The sequence below is a fragment of the Esox lucius genome, chromosome 11, assembly GCF_011004845.1.
Source record: "Esox lucius isolate fEsoLuc1 chromosome 11, fEsoLuc1.pri, whole genome shotgun sequence".
NCBI lineage: Eukaryota > Metazoa > Chordata > Actinopteri > Esociformes > Esocidae > Esox > Esox lucius.
The window spans coordinates 219,883-235,178 of record NC_047579.1 but is presented as its reverse complement, the minus strand read 5'-3'; the positions used below and the strand labels follow the sequence as shown (position 1 = coordinate 235,178).

The 15,296-nt window shown below is 43.0% G+C and overlaps 1 pseudogene; it reads right to left on the bottom strand.

Moving 5' to 3' along the window:
* Positions 1-3,287: 3,287 nt before the first annotated feature.
* Positions 3,288-11,579, bottom strand: LOC114832484 (annotated as a pseudogene).
* Positions 11,580-15,296: the final 3,717 nt, after the last annotated feature.

Here is a 15,296-nt window from a genome sequence, read left to right as displayed (position 1 = left end):
ACAGCACTCCATGGAATAGTTTGGACACACCTGCCATATAATATCAAAACTGTGGACAGTGCTTAGAATTTGGATAAAAGTTGTCCTTTTCTCAGTCAGTCAACCACGAACTAACCACAATAACTGGCACAATAACCTCTATATGTAGCCCATGTAAATCTAAACACAAATTTGCTGGTCTATGATCCTATATTTCAACCATCTCTTGAACAAGGCACGGCATTCAAAAACTTCAACTTACAGTGGACATAAGTCTACACACCCCTGTTAAAATGTCAGGAAAATCTTACTAGAGCAGCTGAACTTTATTTGTGGTTAATCAGTCACTAAATTATTGCAGGTGTGTAATGACTCCTATTTAACATGAGTTTGATTGTGATTGGTTAATTATTTTTCCCCCTCAAAGATTTCAGTTTGTTTTTCAATAGAATTGTTCACGTTATACAATGGGGAGAACAAGTATTTGATACACTGCAGGTTTTCCGACTTACAAAGCATGTAGAGGTCTGTTTTATCATAGGTACACTTCAACTGTGAGAGAAGGAATCTAAAACAAAAATCCAGAAAATCACATTGTATGATTTTTAAATAATGAATTTGCGTTTTATTGCATGACTTAAGTATTTGATCACCTACCAACCAGTAAGAATTCGTCTTTCACAGACCTGTTCGTTTTTCTTTAAGAAGCCCTCCTGTTCTCCACTCATTACCTGTATTAACTGCACCTGTTTGAACTTGTTAACTGTATAAAAGACACCTGTCCACACACTCAATCAAACAGACTCCAACCTCTCCACAATGACCAGAAAGCTGTGTAAGGACATCAGGGATAAAATTGTAGTCCTGCACAAGGCTGGGATGGGCTACAGAATAATAGGCAAGCAGCTTGGTGAGAAGGCAACAACTGTTGGCGCAATTAGAAAGTTCAAGATCTCAGTCTCAAAGAAAACCCTTTGTAACACACTACGCCGTCATGGATTAAAGTCCTGCAGCGCACAATAGGTCCCCCTGCTCAAGCTAGCGCATGTCCAGGCCCGTCTGAAGTTTGCCAATGACCATCTGGATGATCCAGGGGAGGAATGGGAGAAGGTCATGTGGTCTGATGAGACAAGAATAGGGCTTTTTGGTCTAAACTCCACTCGCCGTGTTTGGAGGAAGAAGGATGAGTACAACCCCAAGAACACCATCCAAACCGTGAAGCATGAAGGTGGAAACATCATTCTTTGGGGATACATTTTTTGGGGATGCTTTTCTTCAGGACGACTGCACCATATTGAGGGGAGGATAGATGGGGCCATGTATCGCAAGATCTTGGCCAACAACCTCCTTCCCTCAGTAAGAGCATTGAAGATGGGTCGTGGCTGGGTCTTCCAGCATGACAACGACCCGAAACACACAGCCAGGGCAACTAAGGAGTGGCTCCGTAAGAAGCATCTCAAGATCCTGGAGTGGCCTAGCCAGTCTCCAGACCTGAACCCAAGAGAAAATCTTTGGAGGGAGCTGAAAGTCCGTATTGCCCAGCGACAGCCTCGATACCTGAAGGATCTGGAGAAGCTCTGTATGGAGGAGTGGGCCAAAATCCCTGCTGCAGTGTGTACAAACCTGGTCAAGAACTACAGGAAACGTATGATCTCTGTAATTGCAAAGGTTTCTGTAGCAAATATTAAGTTCTGCTTTTCTGATGTATCAAATACTTATGTCATGCAATAAAATGCCAATTAATTACTTAAAATCATAATTTTTGTTTTAGATTCTGTCACTCACAGTTGAAGAGTACCTATGATAAATATTAAAGACTTATACATGCTTTGTAAGTTGGAAAACCTGCAAAATCGGCAGTGTATCAAATAGTTGTTCTCCCCACTGTAGGTCACATTAAAGGTGGAAAAGGTTCTGACATGACTTATCTTTGTCTCATTCTTTTACATCTAAAAACCAGGCATTTTAACAGGGATGTGTAGACTTTTTATAGCCATTGTAGGTTACTGTATAAAACATAGTAATTCATATAAGTAAAATATTAATCACAAGTATGTGATTTACATATAGTATGTAAAATAATAAAAATCGTAATGAGACTTCCATTGGGAATGTCATGTCTATTTGCATTTTCTCAGCTTATCTGAAGAGCTGTAGGGTGTGCTGGTATTCGATCCAACATTGAATTACACCTAAGCTTGCCCATGTATTGTCCTTAGATAATTAGGCTGAAATGTGGTTATAAAGTGGTTCAGTTGGGGGCCTGTTAACAGTAATTTAGACACTGAAATGTGTTTCTTAAATCCGCTATTAGAATGTGTTTGGTGCTGGCAGTTGGATCTGTATACATACAGGGTCTCAGGATCAATTGTAAAACAGGGTCAGAGTTAACGGAGGCACCACTGTTCTTCCTGTTCAATGTTTTTTAGAGGGAGAATTAGGTGTGGGATGTAAAGAGAGATATTCCAATTTCCAACAACATGGAACAGTGCATCATATTGTACTAATGGATGTGTGTCCCACTAACGCATTGTTAGCCAGGATTTATAAACTCCAGAGTAAACATGATTCACGAAATGAATGTATACTCTCCATAAATATATTGAAAAAGGTACATCTGGACAGCTCCAAAACAAGTCAAGTGCTTGTAAAGCTGCTGGCAGGCTGATGCAAAAAAAAACATAATTGCAGCTCCCATGTTCTAGCTTAATTCATGCACAGACTATAGATGGTTCGGAAGGCTCAAAAAAGAAAAATGTGTTAATGGCAATAAAACCGCATTCATCCTTTTAAATTGATTGCATGTATTGATACGTTAACTTTGACATCCCTAATATAGTCATTTCAGAAGCCCCTTAATCTTGGGAGCCCCTGTGCTGAAGACCATTTAAGTCTGTGCAATAAAGCACCAAGGACTTCCATTACCCTTGTTGTCTAGTTCTCTTCCATAATCTAAAGTAGGTCAAGAGAAGCCTATCCATGCAATTTAAAATCAGAATGCTTGGCTCTAGATTATACAAATGTGTATATATACACATTTTACATTGTTTCAGAGATCAGAGATAATATCAGTCAGTGTTGCATTTTGGAATTTTCTTTAATTTCTGTGCATGTTATGTGTAATAATTTCTACTATAAATCCTTACTAAAAAGAGTAGATTAGGGTTCAGTAAACTTGGCAAATTTCTTTTTTAAATCTTGAATGGTTGATTCCAAAATTCACCATCCTTTTCATTCATAATATGTCCAACCAGGAGTTTGGGAAGAATTTGGATGTTTCTGAACTACAGATCCTCGGGTTGGCGGGGCATGCTAATTTTCTACAGGAAGAGAGAGAGAGAGATGAGGGAGAGAGTGAGGAAGAGTGAGAGTGTTGTTCCACTGGACCGTGCACCACAGGTGACATTGAGATCAGAGTCAGTCCCAATGGAGGAGAAGATGATGAATCCTGGCTTGTAAGTGTTGATCTGACTGTTGATCCAGTGCTGGTATTGGGACACTCTGATGTACACTCCTGGTGCGTTTGCTTGGCCACAGTCTGCTCCAAAACTCACAACACCAGCCTGAATCCAGACCTGGCCCTGTTTACACACCATTGGCCCCCCGGAGTCTCCCTGTACGGATATATTAACATATGTTTATTTCACCAGGTTAAAGACTAGGGGTCAGTAAAAAGTTAAAGCAAATGTTAAAATTTGTTTTTTTTATTATTCTATAAATAATCACTCTGCAAACTGTAAATAAACAGGTGACTGATCAGTCTTTTGTAAAGGTCTTGAATCCGAAATATATGTGAGCCTAACTGTATCCATAAAGTTCTTATCTAATACACCTACGAGATACGTCAGTTTTTGTAAAATCACCACCCAATCTGAGTGGGATCCGGGGTTGGCCATATCCAATTTGAAAATATGTAGACATGAGGGGTTAGCATCTCTCTCCAAAATGGGCTCTGTCTACCGCAGTTTCTTGTGCTTTATTTATTTGTTATTAGTCTATTGCTTGAGCATAGGTTTGAAATGAAAACTGAAATGCAGGGATAGCAGCAATGAGATTCCTGAGGTGGACACTACCTGTAACAACTGAAAACATCCTTAGCAGGCTTTGCAAGGCAGTGTCAGAATCCAGTCGTACAAGGGAGTAGTGCAACAATGTCCCTGAGAGGCAGTACTAGGCAGATTTCAGCAGGGTTATAGTGGATGGAAAGAAACTGAGCCTGTTAGTGCGGGAACGGAGAGACCTGTACAGCCTGCCAGATAGTAGGAGGGCAAACAGTTTATGGCAAGGATGTGAAGGGTCACTGATGATCGGTCGGTTACATTCCGCTACGGAGAATCAACCAAATCACACTGTGAAACAGTTTGTCAGAATGCTCTCGATTGTCCAGCAGTAAAAGTTCACAAGGATCTTAGAAGATCGACGGGCCTTATTCAGCCTCCTCAAAAAATCCAGCCACTGCTGGGCCTCTTTGACCAGGGTTGAGTTTTTGAGGTTCCAGGAGAGGTCCTTGGCGATGTGGACAGGCAGGCATTTGAAGCTGAACACACGCTCCACCTGTGTGCCATCGATGAGAACTGGGGCGTGACTGCAGCCTTCAGACTTCCTGCAATCCATAATGAGCTCCTTTGTCTTCTCTGCACTGAGGGCCTTGGTGTCAGTGCACCATGCCGCCAGGCATTGACCTCCTCCCTGTAGTCTGACGCACCATTGTCACTGATCACCACTGTGGTGTTGTCTGCGATACTTGACGATGGTGTTGGAACTGTGTACAGGAACACAGTCGTGGGTGAAGTGAGAGTACAGGAGGGGGCTTAGCAAGCAGCCTTGTGGAACACCAGTGTTCAGGATCAGGGTGGAGGAGGTGAAGTTGTCTAACCTAAAATAATTGGGTCTGTTGGTTAGGAAGTCCAAAGTCCAGTTGCAGAGATAGGGGTTGATTCCTAGGTCATGGAGTTTGTTGATCAGCCTAAAGGGAATGACCGTGTTGAATGCTGGACTAAAGTCTATGAATAGCATTCTTACAAACTGTAGCTACAACATGCAGTCAAAGGAGACTTCAATGCAAGTGAAAGAGGCTGTTAAAAAAAATCCATCAGAGATAGCAGGAATATTAGGAGTGGCCAAATCAACAGTTTGGTACCATCTGAGAAAAAAGAAAATGCTCTGGTGAGCTCTGCAACACAAAAAGGCCTGGATGTCCATGGAAGTGGACACAAAAAGGCCTGGATGTCCAACAGTGGTGGATGATCGTAGGATCCTTTACATGGTAAATTAAAAAAACTTTGCAACATCCAGCCAAGTGAAGAACACTCTCCAGGGTTCACCACAAGGTGCAAACAATTCATAAGCCTCAAGAATAGAAAGGCCAGATAAGATTTTGCCAAAATACATCTAAAAAAGCCAGCCCATTCTGGAACAGCATTCTTTAGACTGATGAAACTAAGATCAACCTGTACCAGAATGATGGGAAGAAAAAAAGTATGGAGAAGGCTTGGAATGGCTCATGATCTGAAGCATACCACATCATCTTTAAAACACGGTAGAGGCAGTGTGATGGCATGGCCATACATGGCTTCCAATGTCACTGGGTCACTAGTGTTTATTGATGATGTGACAGAAGACAGAAGCAGCCAGATTAATTCTGTGTATAGGGATATATTGTCTGCTCATATTCAGCGAAGTTGATTGGATGGCGCTTCACTTTACAGATGGACAATGACCCAAAACATACAGTGAAAGCAACCCATGAGTTTTTTAAGGCAAAGAAGTGGATTTTCTGCAATGGCCCGAGTCAATCACCTGATCTCAGCTCGACAAAACTTAAGGCAGAAAGACCCATGAACAAACAACAACAACTGAAGACAGCTGCAGTAAAGGCCTGGCAAAGCATCACAAAGGAGGACAACCAGCATTTGGGGATGTCCATGTGTTCCAGACTTCAAGCAGTCATCGCTTGCAAAGGATTCTCGACAAAGGATTAAAAAAGAAAATTGTATTTATGATTGTTAATTTGTCCAATTACATTTGAGCCCCTGAAATAAGGGGATTGTGTATGAAAGGTTGTTTTAGTTCAAATCCATTGTGGTGGTGCAGAGAGACAATTATGAAAATCCAGTCAGTGTCCAAACATTTCCAGACCTAACTGTAGGTGTTGGTTTTGTAAAGATGGGTCAGGGTAGAGTGTAAGGCTGCGGCAATTGTGTCCTCTGTAGACGGGCAAGAGCTAGTCTTTTTAAGCACTTCATGATTGTATGGGTGAGTGCGACAGGTCAAAAGACATTCAGGTCGACTGCTTCGGCACTGGCACAATGGTTGCAGTCTTGAAGCATGCGGGGACAACCCCCTGGGCCAGTGACAGGTTGAAAATGCCAGTAAAGACCTCAGCCAGCTGCCCCGCACATGGTCTGAGCACACGCACAGGGATGCCATCTAGACCAACAGTCTTACGTGCATACACCCTGCTCAGTGCAGACAACACCTCTGCAGTGGATTGTCTGAGTGGTGGGGTCGTTTGGGGGGAGTTCAGCTTTGATGGCTGGCTCTTTTTGTCCCTGTCAAAGCGGGCATAGAACCTGTTTAACTCGTTGGTGAAGGAGACATCGCTGGCTGTGGAGGTAGGGTTCTTTGGCTGGTAGTCTATGATGGCTTGGATGCCCTGCCACATGCATCAGATTTCGGAGTTGTTGTTGAAGTGTTCCTCAATCCGCAGTTTGTGGTCATTATTAGCAATCTTGAGGCCCCTTTTCAGGTTGGCCATGGATGAGCTGTAGGCCTCCACATCGCTGGATCTGAAAGCAGTGTTGGACCTCTCTGTTCATCCATGGTTCCTGGTTGCGGTAGGTCTTTATTAGTTTATGAGTGGTGACATTGTTGATGCATATGTTGATGTAATCCAGGACAGAAGAAGCATATGTTTCAATGTCCGTATGGGAGTCAAGGGTGCCGGCTGCCGTCCGATCAGCCCTGAAGACGTTGCACCCCTCTAGATCAATTTCATTGATTGATCGGGTATGTTGTTGTTAAGCCACATTTCTGCAAAAATCATGATGCTGCAATTCATAATCCATTTTTGTGAGATGATTCTCAGTCGTATTTATTCCATTTTGCCAGTAATCGTATGTTAGCGTGGAAAAGGCTAGGTCATGAAGACCAATGGGTGGCTGGCTTTAGAATAGTCCGGAGACCTTCACGCTTCTCTTGCTGCCTTTGTTTACGATCTAAACGCCGCCTCCGGGCACTTCCTGTCGGCTATGTAAATAGCGTCTCCCAGGGCGTCTTCTAACATATCTGATTGCATATTGCCACTGAAATTGAACCACAGAAAATACTGTAGCCTAAACAATGTCTGTAGGAGCTCAAACCAGAGATGAAAGCTCAAACAACCTGTCCTGAACAAAATGCAGTGTGTATCAAATGTGAATTATATGATATTTCTTATTATTATCATCAGGATAGTTTGTCCATATAATATACATTATGTATTTTACATTATCACCCCGATCCGAGATCCGTGCTTGATCTAATTCGGGAAACAACGGTCAACTACATAATATTGTATCCGGCCCAGTCGGATAACGGATCAGATCTTTGATGTATCCACTTTTGGATATATCTGCAAAGGAGTTGTTAAGTTAAGTCAATAAATGCAGTTTTAGCAAGGCAACTATATTAGGAATCAGTTGCAGCCATAATGATTCACCTGACAAGAATCTTTTCCTCCAGCCAGCAGACCAGCACAGATCATGTTATTGGTGATTGAATATACTCCAGCATAGAGACAGGAGCACTGCCTGTTTCCCACTACTGTGACTTTCACCTCCTGTAAGGTCCCAGGTGATGGCAGAGGAACTGAGGATGAGAGACCATGAGAAACAGAGTCATAATTTATTATTGTCTTCACCCCCTTGGCAATAAAACAATAATTATTTTGGCATTGAGGCCATATGTATGCTTTCCCAGGATGAAAATCACTTTGGTCTTTGCATTCAAGAGTGAAGGAAGTTAGAAGTGAGGTGGTTTAGTGAGCCACTGCTAACTAGCATTTAACATGACTGAAAGTATACAGTGGATATCTAAAGTTTGTACACCCTTATGAAAATCTAATATTGTATTTTTTATGTAGAGGCAGAAATAAGACGCATCATGTCAGACCTTTTTTCAACATTTCAAATAATTTAAGCAGAAACTTTATGATAGAAACTTGATGACCAAATGAAAAAGGAGAATCTGCCTAAAAATAAAGTCATACAGCAGATTTCTGTCCTATCACGTCCTACTACAGCTCATCATCATCATTATCTTCCGCTTATCCAGGGCAGCAGTCTAAGCAGAGATGCCCAGACTTCCCTCTCCCTAGACCCTTCCTCCAGCTCTTCCGGAGGGACACAGAGGCGTTCCCAGGCCAGCCGGGAGACACAGTCCCTCCAGCCTGTCCTAGGTCTTCCCCGGGGTCTCCTCCCGGTGGGACGGGAGGCATCCCTTGGAAGGCGTTCCGGAGGCATCCGAAACAGATGCCCAAGCCACCTCAGTTGACCCCTCTCGATGTGGAGGAGCAGCAGCTCTACTCTGAGCTCCTCCCGGGTGACCGAGCTTCTCTCATCTCTAAGGGATCGCCCAGCCACACTGCGGAGAAAGCTCATTTCGGCCGCCTGTATCCGGGATCTCCTCTCCAGGGTGCGGTTATCCCTATTGCTTGTTCACTTTTTCCTACCACATCTTTTCCTTCCCTTCGCCTCTCTATTAATGTGCTTGGACACAGAGCTCTGTGAACAGCCAGCCTCTTTAGCTATGACCTTTTGTGTCTTGCCCTCCGTGTGCAAGGTGTCAATGGTCGTCTTTTGGACAGCTGTCAAGTCAGCAGTATTCCCCATGATTGTGTAGCCTACCGAACCAGAGAGACCATTTAAAGACCGTTGCAGGTGTTTTGGGTTAATTAGCTGATTAGAGTGTGGCACCAGGTGTCTTCAATATTGAACCTTTTCACAATATTCACATTTTCTGAGATACTGAATTTGGTGTTTTCATTAGTTGTCAGTTATAATCATGAAAATTAAAAGATTTAACACTTGAAATATATCAGGCTGTGTGGAATGAATGTATAAATTATACAAGTTTCACTTTTTGAATGGAATTACTGAAAAAAATCAACTTTTTGATGATATTCAAATTTTATGACCAGCACGTGTATAAGTTGATTGGAGAACTGAGCTGAGGGACAGGGTATAAAGCAAGTGATCATGTTGTAGTAATCCGCTGTCAAACGTTCAAATGAACGATACAATTGAACGAGTCACTAGAAAAAAGGACTTGTGAGTCCTGAGTCACTAAAAAGATTAGTTAAAAACTAACAAAACCTTTGTAAATCCTTTGTATGTCCATTAATGCTGTTACTGTGTTCAGTTTGTACACACGTAACAAAGCTGCATTAAATACTAGCTAGCTAAATGCCACAGCATACGGGGACACCAAATACCTGTGGAAATAAGGGGGGAGGGTGTAGTGGTTGATGGTTGTCCTAGTTTGCCAAGCCAAAGGCAATCGCAACGGTTATTTCGACCCAAATTCTGATAAGTTTGAAACCAAGCTCCACCAGACCCTCTGCAAATTTGGGTGAAATTGTCTAGGGACAAGATTAGCATCTAACAAGCCATTATGATATCTGACCAACAGGTGTCACCACTGTGCACTGGGTCTAAAATCCCAGAGAGAATGAACTGTTTTTCTGGCACAATTTGATGAAATCCCAAATGCTTTGCTCTTAATTTTGGCCTTTACATGAACAACAGCTGCATTTTCAATAAAGGTGGGCAGTCTTTTTTTAGTATCCACTGTATGTTATCCAACTGAACAGTAGCAGATCCCATAAGCCTCTAGTCATTGCAGTTGCGCAACTGCTAACAGCAGTTCCCTTTAATGGTCTAAATTCACTTTAAAAATTAAATGTGTTTGGTAAATAACGTTTGAATGACTTGTCAATACAAGGTCAGCATCGGGGCCATCGGATCTTACCTCCATTATTGATATTACCCCATCCAGTGACCCAGCTAGTAGTCCCATTGTAGAAGGAGCTGCCAGCTGCCGCCAAGCAGACTGGCTAGATGTAGTCAGTGAAGTTGACAGATGACGAGAGCTGAAGAAGACAAATGTCATTGTCTTTTGTTGCACTGTTGTAGCTTGGATGGACGATGATTTGAGCGACAGATCGCCACACCTCGTTGGGGTTAATGCTTTGCAGATACTGCCAGCCCAGGTAGACAAGCAGACCTGTTGGGTCGGAGCTGAGGATAAAGGGAGTTTAACTGAATTTTTAGAGTAGTCACTGCAGTCACTACCATTGATAATTGTCTGAAAACCATAGAAACAAGCTAGCAATCACACATTTTCTTTAGGAAAATATCATGTACCTCAGTGAAACATAAACATTTGAGGGGACTATTTTTGGTTTGACAGCACTTCTTTACAATCAGTGGACAAAAAAGCAGAATGCATCTTTAGAGGGACCATATGTAGAATTTCTGCAATGTAATATAAGACATTGTCTCATGCCCATAGACAAACAATGGCAAATGCTACGTTTGATCAATGTGTATTTGGAGATGTGGTGGCCTGGACTACATTCACTGGTATTATGAGGGAAAGGTTGGTGTTTGAGGATCCCGGTTGACACATTGATCAAAGGTAGATTCAAACCATATTTTAGGATATACACCTCTGTTAGATAATATTTAGTTTTAGCATGGACATCACCATTGACGTGATTGTGTATTCAAATTAGTCAGACTTTCATCATTGGCTGATCTTTCCAAATGACCCTGTTGGAGACATGTTAACCGCAGTTATCAGGATGGATGAAGTTGGAAGTCTCACTCAGTTGATTATAGCAGATGACTTTAGTCGTCATGTTCATGCTCTCATGGACTCCATTTTTTTTCCATTTCAAAGATGTGCTTAACAGTAAATAGTGCAAACATGATCATACTCTATGGGAATCAAGCCCACAACCTTGACGTTGCAAGCGCCTTGCTCTTACCAGTGAGATGGCTTGGAATTTTGTCATTTTAGGGGCAAGGTCATTTGGCCTTCGGTATCTCAAAAGTGCTTAGGGCACAAAGGCCACATGCCAGGGCACAAAGACCGTTCAGTGAAAAAAGAGGATTTGGAACTAACAAATGAACAACTTGAAATTTTAATAAGAAAAAAACATGACATAAAAACATATACATTATTCACTTTTTAATATCACATTTTTAATATTATAATTGATATTTTTTCCACATACAAAGTTTAATTATCATGTTTTAATCCTTGAAATTACAGGTACTCCTTCAAAATGTTTATAGATGGAATCTGGAATTTGTTTCATTTCAGAAGTTTTAGTTGGGAGCGTTCACTTGATGACAACAAACAGGCTACAGTACTGACAGTAAGGCTAGCTAGCCTAAAGGATAACGTTACATCAGTTACCCAAAAGTAAACCGCTAAGTATCCTTTAACATCACAATCCCCTAATGAGTATGACATAAATAAGCAATTATAGTGATTTATATGTGCGTGGAGCAGGTCATTTTAGTTTTTTTATGTTTCACCACATACATTGCCATGTCGTATTGATGTCAAACCTAATTTTAATTCTTGTGGTTGTTTGCGAACTACAAACAAACTGCTGAAACATTTTTTTTTGACAGTAGCAGGGGCACAAAGGCCATGGCAGCCTTAGGGCACACGATGACTTTTGGGGCATCAATGCCAGAGCAAAGGGCCATCATGAAATTCCTATGTTACTTAAAGCTCTAACGACTCTTAGGGGATCTGACAAATGCAAGCTAAACTGAGGTTGTTAGCCAATGGGGTTGGTCCTCACTCTTATCTAACTCTCCTGAGTCCTTTGGGAGTTGTAAGTACACAACAGAAGATTATAAATTACCTACAGGGGAGTGTTTTCATACTTAAGTGCTGCAGAATTGTTACAGTAGTGTCTAAGGCTGATTTATTCTTCAATGTCAAATGCATCTGTGTATGATCTGTAGACAGCTGCACAGCCAGGCCACATAGGCTGCTCCTGCTTCTTCTTCTTCTCCTTCAATTAATGGCTGATTGCATTTACTGCCACCTAGTGTACCGGAGTGTGAGGCCACTCATGGCCTGCCTTTCTTATATCCTCCCGCTCAGACATATAGCCCTGAGAAATCGACATACAGCCTTAGCCACCATCCCGCTCCCCTTCCTGGTCCCCAGCAACCCCTCTACATCCCACTTCCTACCCTACCCTCCCCTCCCCTCCCCTCTAACCTTCTCATACAACCTTTCCCTTCTCAACATCCTACTGCCCACAATACACCAACACATGTTCAACTGTTTCCTCCACTCGACACCCATTACACAGCCCTGTCTCATGCTTACCTATCACCTTCAATGACGCGTTCAGTCCTGTATGCCCTAACTGTAGTCGACACCACATCACCTCTTCTCTCCTACACCCCATATTCATTGCATCTACCCTCACTGTCCACTGCACCCATAATACCCTCTCCCCTTCCTGCTACCATCCCACTTCCTCTGCCTACAGTCAACACCTACCCCCTTTATCAACGTTTTAATTTCACCCCCGTCCTAACGGTACCTGTACACCCACCCCCTGCTTCCTACACGTACTCGTAGCCAATCTATCAGCCCCTTCGTTACACTCCCCACCAACGAGCCGGCACCCAGCAGAACTGAACCACCACACCCATCCTCTCCAATCCCAACAACAACACGATCATCTCCACCAACAAGTCACCTCTGTCTGATCTTCCAGTCTGTAAGCTGCCTAACACCGCCGCTGAGTCGGAACACACCACCACTCTCAAAGGTCTCACCTCCTCCACCCACCTCAACCCAAAAATCATCGCCACCATCTCTGCTGTATATACAGACACCTGGTCTGTCAGTCTCTGAGCCGTCTCTACACTAAATTCCGGCACATACACCCCCACACCAACCCTTCCACTCTCCGGATCCTTTGACCCATCTGTATATATCTGGAGAAACGTGTAGTACCCCTCACCAACATAACTTTCCACACATCGACCCATGCAACCCTCATCCAACCACACTCCCCTGCGGTGTGCCATTAGCAACCTCAAACTCCCTGGACAGGACCTCCCCCACCTTCACCCGGAACACCCTTCCAAACAAAAAACTCAAAATCCAATTATACAGCCTACCTACTAAACACAACCTACTCAACTTAATCAACAGCCCCTCTCTCCACATTGTGTCATATGCCTTCTCCACATCAAAATGCGCCAAACACATCATTTCCTTCAACGTGAGTGCTTTTGCTATTTCGGTGCTAACCATGACCAATGCATCTGCAGTTCACCTACCCCTCCTGAACCCACTCTGTGCATCCCTCACCAAAAAAACTCCTAGCCACCACCATTTTCTCCATCAGTTTACCCAGGTTGGACATCAATGCGATAGGCTTATAACTCGCCACCTTCGTAGGGTCCTTACCTGGTTTCAAAAACTGTATCACCACTGCTGTTTTCCACCCAGCCGGAACAGTCCCAGACCTCCACATCTTATTATACAGCACCTCACACAATCCGCTGCTTTTTCAACCATCACATAACGTATCCGGTCTTCTCCCGGGGCCGTCTTCCTACACCCCTCCAAGGCTTTCTCCAATTCATACATTGAGAACTCTACATCCATCCCCTCACCGGTCTCCTCTTTCCTCACCATTACATCCCCATGTTCCCTGAGTACATCCACTTGCCTTCTCATACCCGTGATATGATCACACCGATGCACACCCTCAAATGCCCCACCTATAACATTGGCTTTATACAGATTTGTGACCGCAAGAACACCTCCACACCCTACTCAGATCTGTCCCACTCCCAATAGTGGAACAGTACTCATGCCACACCTCCCTTTTAGCTGTTTTGATTGTCCTCCTTGTCACCGCTCGTTTCCTTTGATAATCCCTCAATTTATCTTCCATCAGACCATTCTTCAAGACTCTAAATGCAACATCCCTCTCCACCACTCCTTTTGTGCATTCATCCATTCACCATGGCACCACCCTCCTTTGACCATCAATTTGGACACCGGTATCATCAGCATTGCAGCTGCCAATATCCTAGCCGTCTCCCTTTCTGCACACAAATCCACAGACTCCTCCCCTACCACAATGTCCCCCAATCCTCCACACAGACGCTCATACTCTTTCCAATCTGCCTTCCTAAAACACCATCTTTGTGTCACCACTCTACCTTGTCTACATACCCCAAACCCTAATTTACAAACAACTGGGTAATGATCACTACCTACTGTAGTCTCCCGATGCACCTCCCACTCACACCGTCTCGCCAGCACTGCGGACACCAGCGTCAGATGCAGACACGATTCTGAACCCCTTACAACATCAATCCTAGTACCCCTCCCATCATTCAAGCACACCAGGCCACGACACCCCATAAATTCCTCCATCATTCTCCCATCTGTCCGCACACTCCCCTACACTTCGTTATGAGCATTAAAATCCCCACCCCACATCTTGATTCCGTCTCGCCAAGTGGTCCCCATGTAGTTAATTTGTCCAGTGAATGGGGTGGGGATTTTAATGCTCTTTGAATCTCCTATCGACCTCTTCCAACGTCCACAACACCACCCACTCAGAGGGATTGTAATCCCCACTCCACTCCCGTCTGAACTCCCCGCCATGCCAGTCTCATTAATGGTACAGCTGTCCCCGCTTCCGCTTGTTGTGGTTGGAGCTGTTGCAGGAAAGCAATCACGTCTTAATCAGATTCTTCCCACCAATACACAGTGCCTGATAACTTGCTTTCAAAAAATCTCCCCCGCCGAAATGTTCCACTTCCGTCAACCAACTAACTCACATGGAACTTCTCTCAAGTGCTAAAGACACTGTTTGAATACACACTCCTATGTGGCTAAAGTAATCTTTTTCCAAAGTGGCTAAATAACTTTTGTTTGTGATTTGAGTGAAAATAATTTGCACACTTCATGATGTTGACCTTTTAAGTTATTTGATTCAATACTGTTTAATTTAATTTATATTCTTTGATTTATAATGCATAGAGTGAACGTTTGAACAAAATACTTGAGTGCACTTTCTCTGCATTTGAAATATTAAGTTCTATGTAGTCTGCTCTTTTCACTGTTTGAAATACTTTGTTACACTTATAATTGTACATACAAATATTTAACAAAATAAAGAGTTTTTCTTTAAATGTGTATGTCCATAATTCACTGAGAGTTCAATAGGTCCGCCCTCAGCACCATATCCTGCCATGGCACATGAAAAA